The sequence below is a fragment of the Euprymna scolopes genome, chromosome 19 (genome assembly GCF_053919585.1).
Source record: "Euprymna scolopes isolate OS-2025 chromosome 19, ASM5391958v1, whole genome shotgun sequence".
In the NCBI taxonomy this organism is placed as follows: Eukaryota; Metazoa; Mollusca; class Cephalopoda; order Sepiida; family Sepiolidae; genus Euprymna; species Euprymna scolopes.
This window is the reverse complement of record NC_136500.1, coordinates 149,479,098-149,487,215: the sequence shown is the minus strand read 5'-3', so window position 1 is coordinate 149,487,215 and position 8,118 is coordinate 149,479,098.

Below are 8,118 nucleotides of genomic sequence, written 5' to 3'. Positions count from 1 at the left end.
TAGAACTCTGTTTGATACAGTAAAACAGTCTGTGGATTACTCAGGTAAGTTGTTGAGAGATTCCCAGCAGATCAATTATTAAGAAAATTTAAAAAAAACAAAAAAAAAAAATAAAAAAAATAATGTGTTTTTTGTGCTTTATTTTCACAACGTTTCGGCCAATATAACTCCTGACCTTCTTCAAGTGTCGAATTTACACAACCTTTAATAGGTAAGGTTTCGAATCCACAAAGCATATCATAGGTAAAGTGTCTAATCATCAGGGCCTATTATTATTATTATTATTAGTAGTAGTAGTAGTATTAGTAGTAGTAGTAGTAGTAGTAGTAGTAGTAGTAGTAGTAAAATACAAGTATATAACTTCAAGAAAGTTAATTGAATTTCCATTTGCACAAGTAAAATCCAAAAATCCCGTAATTGGAATATATATATATATATATATATATATATATATATATATATATTAGTAATGAGACGATTCCAATATTTTTCCCGATTCCGATACAATTACCGATTCCATACTAAATTCCTGATTCTGATTCTTTATAAATTTCTAAATATTTAACTATTAAACTATAAATAACTATTGATTGGCATGTGTTTTTACGGCAGATGACAAACGTAAAAATTTTCTCAAACGTAAAAATACACGTGCGTGATATAGATTTTAGTTTTACTTGTTTTACAAATATATATATATTAGTATTGTAATATTGTAATAGCCGCACTTATACAAAAGATAACACGGTTATCTCCCTTAGATCAGTTCATTTACTAACTAACTTAACTCAAAAATCTATGGTCTCAACCGCCTCTCAACTAGAACACAGAAACACAAACAAACAAACAAATAAATAAATAAATTCATTAAATTTCCTAAATATAAAATATACATATATAAAAAAAATATTATTGAAACAAATTAGAAAAAAAAAAAAAGAAAAACCTTAATTTGATTAAATAATATAAAATGCTAATGAACACGTTCCGGGCTATTGTTTGCTGCGAGACTGTTACTGTTTACAGCAGCGCGTTTGAAACAAAGTCAAATAAATATCTGATGAAGATGAAGAGATCTTTCTCGAAATATTATATAACACCGACTTTCCCAGGTGACCACTGTGTAAATATAAATATATGAATATGTACGCATGTATTTGTTAGTTGTGTCGTGGGGGCAAGAAAACTACCTTCCCCCACTCCACCGTGTTTAAACACGCGTCATCTCTAACGGAGGAAAAGAGAGGCGAATGGACGAATAGCCTCACCTAAAAGGCAAGGTCAGCAGCTGACCTACTTATGTTTCCCTTCCCCCCAGCATCCTCGCTGTTAAAGGGAAACACTCATAAAAATTAATCTTTTATGATTAATAACGAAATGATTGTCTTTTTTGTTTTAGACGGAATGAAATTAAATACAACTCTCAAACTGCCAAACTAAGTTTGACTTGTAAACATTTCGTCTGGAATTAATGACTTTCATTTATCCATTCCGAGACCGACCTCACTGGTAACACCCTGTCTCCACAAAGAAAGCGCCTCTCGGCCAAAAAAATCATTCCGGCTAGGGGGCTACGAGTCCCCTTAATTGGAGATCCACTCACACTAGCCGACGGATCTCATGCGGTAGCAGCAGCGGTCAGGAAACACCTGAGAACCAGAACCAGTGCCGAAGCAGCGACAGCAGTATTCAAAGAGCCCTTTTCAGGGCTAGGTTCCTACGAAAGACCTACCACTTTGTTTACTCTGTTAGCCCTCCTCAGAACCACTCCAGGACCAGCGCCGATGCAGCTACAGCAGTAACTCAAAGAGCCCTTTTCAGGGCTAGGTTCCTACGAAAGACCTACCACTTTATTTACTCTGTTAGCACCACCTGCCTGCAGCTTCCAGCTCCCTGCATCTCCTGTCTGCTACCTCCCTCGCACCTCCGGTCCGCTACCTCGCTCGCACATCCGGTCCGCTACCTCGCTCGCACCTCCGGTTCGCTACCTCGCACCTCCGGTCCGCTACCTCCCTCGCACCTCTGGTCCGCTACCTCGCTTGTACCTCTGGTCCGCTACCTGGCTCCGTACCTGCCGTCCGTTCCGAACACTGATCTCTCCGTTCTCGGTGTTGTCGGTTCCTCAACACTGACCCCCAAGCTCTCAGTGTTCACCCTGCGTTCCGGATCGCCCTGACGCCCAGCTGACCGTTTCCATACCCAGCAAGCACCCTCTGAACCACACTACGTCCAGAATACCAGTCTGGACCTCCAGACCTTGCCTCCAGTGACGTGCGACCTTCCAGGCGACCAGCACCCGGATTGAACGATTTTTGTTTATACTCAAATAAAAGGCGAACCCTCGTCTTTAAATCAAACAACCTGTGTCTGTCATTCTTCTTTGCTTTGCATGCTGTTTACCTTTTGCCTGTGTCTATTTTGTTAGTTGTTGGGTCGATTGTCTCCGGACGACCAGCCCCCGCAACAGTTGTATTAATTAAACTTTCTCACCTGCTTTAGCTTGTGTCTTTCCGTTACCTCTGCATTGTACCGCCTTCTACACATTTCACACATATATATATATATATATATATATATTTATATATATATATATATATATATATATATATTAGAAGGCATATTTGATAAAAAAAACAGGGAAAAGTGCTCAATACGTTAGTAGAGCTTAATATGTTTTGCATTATTTTTTTCAACCTCTAGTGTATTAACTTAATCCATCAAAAGTTGTTTCAATAAACGGGATAAAGATTACCCGTTCATATCTTTGGATGTCTTCAAAGGTGAAACCGGTTTAACTATGTACGTCATAATACGAATAACTAACTGCTAAATAGGAATGGTTTTCAAACTAAAACGAATGATGCTTTTTTTGTTTTTTGTTTGTTGTGTTCTAGCAGAGAAGATTATTTGACAGTGAGCGAAAATAGTTTGGGAGTATTCTTTTACGAAAAACGAAACATCTTTTTTAACGTTAGAGTGTTAGAGTGTATGTGTGTCTATAAGTGTTTATTTTTTAAAATATTGTTAATTTCAATGTATACCGTTTTCATTTAACGGGTTGAGACTGTTATGATAAAAACTGAATCACTGTTAATTTCGAGTGAAGCTCAATGTATCTATTTTATAGAGGCAGAGCAAATATAGTACAAAATTTTGTTGAAATTCAAATTGTACCAACATGGGGATGTAATTTCTTTTCCCCAAACACGAAGTGTATCGTGTACAAAATCAACTTTTTGTTGGTAACATCGAATGGAAACAACATCTGATGAGTCGGTGAGAACAGGAAATTATTATGAACACATAAAATCTTAAAATTGCCATCCCATTAACGAAACGGCTGTAATGAAGAAATCCGAGGTGAAATAAACAAAAGTTCCAAAAAACGAAAAAACGTAACTCTTTGAATTTCAACAAAATTTTGTAATATATATATATATATATATATATATATATATATATATATATGTATGTGTGTGTGTGTGTGTGTGTGTGTGTGTTGTAAGAAATTCTGCAGAAATAAGCAGGCTCTTTATTGGACGGTTTGTCCGCCCACGGATTTGTTTGACCCAATCAAATTGCATGTTATGACTAACTGCCGAGGATGTTCTTGGGGCCAAAATTATCGTTTTAGGTCACCAGAATTCAAAAAGACACAGGGTTGAATGGACTCGAATTCTTATTTGAAGCTCGAAGCAAGTAAATTACTTTGTTACTTTGAGACGTTTTAATGCCCAAATGTGGGGGGGAAATATTATCATTTGCAAACACCAATTCCCTTATGTTGGGCGAATTTTTATATTTTTGCACGCTTTGTGCTCTGTGGATCAATTGACTTTCTTCTGTACAAATTAATGTTTGTCGAAGACGAAATTAAGGTCTATTGTTTGAGCTGCCTTGTCCGCCATAGTGGCAAATAGCTGAAGATAACACATCTTCTGCAATATGGATCTTTTTGTTTTAATAAAATTTACGTTGAAGTTTAAAAGATGAGCCTGCTGTAATTCTGTTTGGTTTTCTTCCATTCTGCCAAGTGCAAAAGCCTATGTGAGGATTTTCTCACAGTGTGTGTGTGTGTGTGTGTGTGTGTGTGTGTGTGTGAGAATGTGCGTCCACAGATACGTGTTCCGTTGTCTCTACAATTAATCAGTATACTGCTCTCACATAGACGAGAAAGCTACTAACTTTTCTACCCGACTTGTGTTGCGTCGCCAGACGCCGATATTTGGCTCTTTCGGTTATTATTGTCGAGAAACGAACATAAAAACGTCTTTTCTTACCATCCTAAAATTGAGTGCTAGTGAATGTATACTTTTATTCAAGAAAATTAATTAATTTTGTGGTCTGAGGTCAATCGTATCTTTACAAGATCTATATTGCGTAACAGTTTAAAAATTATTTTTATTTCTTATATTTTCTTAGCTACAACATCACCCCGTTTATTTATAGTCATTTATTATATAAAGGCCAGTTGTCTGTGTGTTTGTATGCTTGTGTGTCCAGCTAAAAGTTAAAAAAAAAGATGCAAAACAAAAACTCACACAGTTGGGACATTGTTGATCCATGCCTGGATGAATACTAACTAAAATGTAGAAACATTTATTTATGCCATGGAGGTCAGCTCGGCCAGTTTTCGTCAGTAGAGGTTAGCTTTTCAGTGTTATTATTTAGTTATTTAGAAAGAAAATACCGACCTATTCATAGACCAATATATCATATAAAAGCGATTTATCTGTGTGTGCGTGTGTATGGCCAGCTAGAGAGGAATGCACTGAAAAAAAGGAGACTGTTATATTTTTGTCCCGGACAACGTCGGGTAGCCCTGCTAGTCTATTATATAAAGGGCCGTTTTTTGTATTTAAAATTTTTTATTTTATTTTTCTTCCTTTGAAGATTGTAATGCTGGGTATGGGGCAGCCAAACCAGCTGCCAACATTGCCCCGCTTTTTTATTGAAACTAACCGAGAGCTCTTTTTAGTATTCTCGCTGTTCCCTTAAGTGCAATTGTCTGAATCTCTTTTGCACTTGGTTCACCAGGAATATTAGTTAGGTAGGACTTTTGTATGTGTGTGTGTTTGTATGTCGAGCTAAAAGTCAAATGGTACAACATGAGCATCCACAAGGTTGTTATATTCTTGATCGGCGTTGACCTGGATGAATTATATCTAAAATTTAAAGATAATCATTCATTCTTTGGGGGTCAACTGGGCTAGCTTTCATCAGACGAGAGATAAGTCTTTTCAGCCATTTTCAATGTTATTTATTATATAAAAGGAGAGAGAATAGCTAACATTCTTCTTCTTCTTCTTTTACTTTTTTTTTAAAAATATGTTTATTTATATATTTAAAATATATTTATTTACATATTTAAAATATATTTATTTACATATTTAAAAATATGTTTATTTACATATTAAAAAATATGCTTATTTACATATTTAAAATATGTTTAATTACATATTTAAAATATATTTATTTACATATTTAAAAATATGTTTAATTACATATTCAAAAAATATGTTTATCTACATATTTAAAATATATGTTTATTTACATATTTAAAAATATATTTATGTACATATTAAAAATATGTTTATTAACATATTTAAAATATATGTTTGTTTACATATTTAAAATATGTTTTTTTACTTATTTAAAATATATGTTTATTTACATATTTAAAAAATAAGTTTTATTTACATATTTAAAAAATACGTTTATTTTTACATATTTAAAATATGTTTATTTACATATTTAAAAATATGTTTTTTTTTTACATATTTTTAAATATGTTTTTTACATACACATTTCCACAGCAATAATGAGTATCAAATGAATGTTTTTCACAGTAAAAAAACTATAATAAAATATGGAAAAAAATTAACAAAAACTGTGCGGAAATAAAACGAAACAAACAAGAAATCGTGGTACGTATTTGGTGCCGGAAAACTAGTCCCTGGAAAACTTGTACTCGGAAAACTCGTACCCGGTAAATTCGTACCCGGAAATCGCGTACTCGGAAAATTCGCACCCGGAAAACTCGTCAACATTGCTAAATCAGTCATTAAAAGAAAAAAGACTTTTTTTTTTTTTTTTTTTTTTACTTCAGTAACGCTTTCAAATACAATAAACCACTAACAACTTAGCCAGCTAGGTGGAAAAATTGATTTTTCCCTTTTAAAAACAACAGTAAATAAGTATAAATATTTTGAAAATATTATGCGGTCTGTAGTCTCATTTTTGTACAGTCCAAACGCTTTAAAATAAGTGAAACCACTAACAACTTAGCCAGTTAGGTAGAAAACGGACACTTAGAAAATCGATTTTATTTTTTTTTTTTTAAACAACAGTAAACAAGTAAAAATATTTTTTATAATATTATGGAGGTGTATTCTCTTTTAAAAACAATATCTCCATCAAGAACGGTCAAAAATGTGTTTTCAATCGATATTTATTCAATAACGGACCAGTTCTTCTACCTAGCAAAAAGGGGCGGGGTTTCCAGGTAGGAGTCTTCTTAAATTCACGTAATTAGGCGGAGTCGTTAAAATGATTAACATCGTGTATTTTATATTTCCTACAGGGCATTAACGATTGCTTTTCTTTGTTTTTATTTAACACGGTTTTTGATTCAAATATAAAGTTTTCCGGTAATCGTGAAGAAAGAGAGAGCCTGTTTCCTCCGTTTGACTAAAGGTGGCGTTAATGTCTGTCCACCCAGTTACGGAAGCACAAAATGTATATAATGGCACCGACGGTGCCAGGCACCGTTGAAATAAAAATAAATGTTTAATTTTAAACATGTTTTTTTTTGTTTGTTTTTTTTTGCAAACATATTTAAGTTTGTTTGTTTTTGTTTTTTTCAAACATATTTACGTTTTTTTTGTTTTGTTTTTGCAAACATATTTAAGTTTTATTTTTTCAAACATTTACGTTTTTTTTTTTTTTTTTTTTGCAGGCATAAACTAAATATTTTTGAAATATTTTTCTTTTAGAAAAGTTTGCTTATGCACTTATTGTACCGCGCTATTTTTTGATAGTAGTTTCAAGTAAGATTCAGGTTTTACAATATCCTTTTTCAAATATATATATAAATACTCGCGGAAAAGGTAAAATAAAAAAAATTAAGAAAAAAGGGGTGGGGGTCCATAAAAAAATGATAAAAGAAAAAACGTTGATTTTGTTATTATAAGAACGTAAAAAATACTCGCGGAAAAACGGTTGTACCCATAAATATGTTTAAAAGAAAAATATAGCAAAAACATTTAATTTATGCTTGCAAAAAAAAAAAAAAATTAAAATTAAAACAAAAAAAAAACGTAAATGTTTGAAAATAAACCAGCAACAAAACGTAAATGTTTGCAAAAACAAAACAAAAAAAAAACGTAAGTATGTTTGAAAAAAACAAAAAACTTAAATATGTTTGTAAAAAAACAAAAAAAAAAAAATGTTTAAAATTAAAATATAACAAAAACATTTATTTTTATTTCAACGGTGCCTGTGCCATTATATACATTTTGTACTTCCGTAACTGGGTGGACAGACATTAACGCCACCTATAGGCAAACAGAGGAAACAGGCTCTCTCTTTCTTCATGATTACCAGTTTTCCCAGTGCAAGTTGACCCAACCGCCAACCGGTTACATTTTTCCTAGTATTTTATTAAAAAAAATTTTTGTAAGCCTTTAAAATAATAATCAAAAAAAAAAAAAAAACGTTGTCCAATCTTACAGTTGATGTGTGTCCAGAATTCAACCTAATAAAACAGAAGAAAAAAAAAGTACACACTAATCTTTATATTGTACGTATCCGTCACGGACGAAGATATCATATTCCAAAAATCAAGTAAATTGATCAAGTAGCTTAATTTTAAACTAAGAAAATCAAATTTTATGAGAAAGCAAAAAGGAACTTGCTCGCGCCGCCATCTTGTAAAAGCATGGACAGATAATTCCATAATAGTTCCAACTTGCTAGATCAGCTTTGTAATGCTAACGATATCACATTGATCGCTTAAAATCGTTTAAAATTATTTTTTACATATAAAAATAATATTTGATCGATTTACGTGATTTTGGGAATATGACAATTACGTTTCAGAACGAAAAGATTTTTCTG